General features: G+C 36.8%; 1 protein-coding gene across 1 annotated transcript in view; it reads right to left on the bottom strand.

Annotated features, from left to right (window-relative positions):
* Positions 1 to 1,602, bottom strand: part of LOC128248835 (uncharacterized) — an 18,017-nt gene that overhangs the window by 13,803 nt on the left and 2,612 nt on the right. The window lies entirely within an intron of this gene.

Raw genomic sequence — 1,602 nt, forward strand, 5'->3', positions numbered from 1 at the left:
ATTAACTGAGGGTGTGTATACAGTTGATTGTATACAATCTATAGTTAACTGAGGGTGTGTATACAGTTGATTCAATACAATCTATAGTTAACTGAGGGTGTGTATACAGTTGATTGTATACAATCAACAGTTAACTGAGGGTGTGTATACAGTTGAATGTATACAATCTATAGTTAACTGAGGGTGTGTATACAGTTGATTGTATACGATCTATAGTTAACACAATCTGGTGTGTATACAGTCTAACTAAGGGTATATATACAGCTTAACTGAGAGTGTGTAAACAGTAACCAATTCTGACACCATAGTGGTTAAGATGAAAGACATTGGGGTGCAATATAACTCAAAAATGATGGATGAAGTCTGTCTTTCCAGTAGATTAACTTTCGTTTTAACTGTGACTTATTCACTTTGCAACCACAAGGACCTGTGTTCAATCCTATTGCGTAGTATTTTTGGCAGGTGTTATTTTCTATAACTTCAGGTTTTATCCATATATTGAGCAGTGTTTCTCAACCGGAGTTCCCCGAAACACTAGGGTTCTGCAAAAGGTTCCTGGGAGTTCCACAAGAAAGAGTGAGATAAACTAATGTTAATTTCATGATTGCAATATTACTATACATGCACAACATATTATTGGTTATTGTAACATTGTAATATAGACACCATCCTATCTAACCTATTATGTTATCAAAAAAAAAATATATATATATATATATATATTTACCATGTGAACTATGATGAAAAAGTATGAGAAAGATATGGCACATAATATATTTTGGGGCAGGGGATCCTTCAGACATGTAATTTACTTTAAGGGTTACGCAAGGGTAAAAAGGTTGAGAAACACTGCTGTAGAGAGATCTACTGGATGGACTAGAAAAGGGACTTGTTTAAATGGGTGGAGGGGAAGGAGAAAGAGGAAAGAATAAGAATCAAGGATAAAGCAGCAGCAGTTGCAGACTTAATAGGGATATTGTTGAAGGACCCAGCTGTGTGCATAGGCATTATGCTTCCATAACATCAGCAATGTGCATACATAGTGTGTATGCACATTATGCTTTTGGAACTTCAGTCACAAAGTGCTAATTCAAATGATCCAGCTTTCACACATATTGTGTCATACTGACTCTGCCTGAAATTTGTTAAGGGTGCCCATGTCTACGGAATACTCAGACACACACACTTTACTTCAGAAGCAAGTAACTCATTTGATCCAACAACTGGATGCTCATTGATGACGACAATGACGACGACTACAAAGGCAACCACAATTGCTGCGACCACCACAGTATATTGGGTGAGGGTGCACAGTACTCCTCACAACCAATCTCCCATAATACAAGGGGGTGCTGAAAAGTTCCAGGTTTAGGGTAAAAGAAAATTAACAGGAGGATCAGTTAATTATGATTTTCTTCAATGTATTCCCCTCTCGGAGTCACACACTTATTGCAGTAATCTTTCAGTTTTTCTAAATCCTGTAAAAGAACTTGGAAGGTTGGGCCTCCAACCAGGTCTTTCATGACACCCTTAAATCCAGGAACTTTCCAGCCCCCTTGTGTATGTATGTATGTATGTATATATATATATATATATATATAT

The sequence above is a fragment of the Octopus bimaculoides genome, chromosome 1, assembly GCF_001194135.2.
Source record: "Octopus bimaculoides isolate UCB-OBI-ISO-001 chromosome 1, ASM119413v2, whole genome shotgun sequence".
Classification (NCBI taxonomy): Eukaryota; Metazoa; Mollusca; class Cephalopoda; order Octopoda; family Octopodidae; genus Octopus; species Octopus bimaculoides.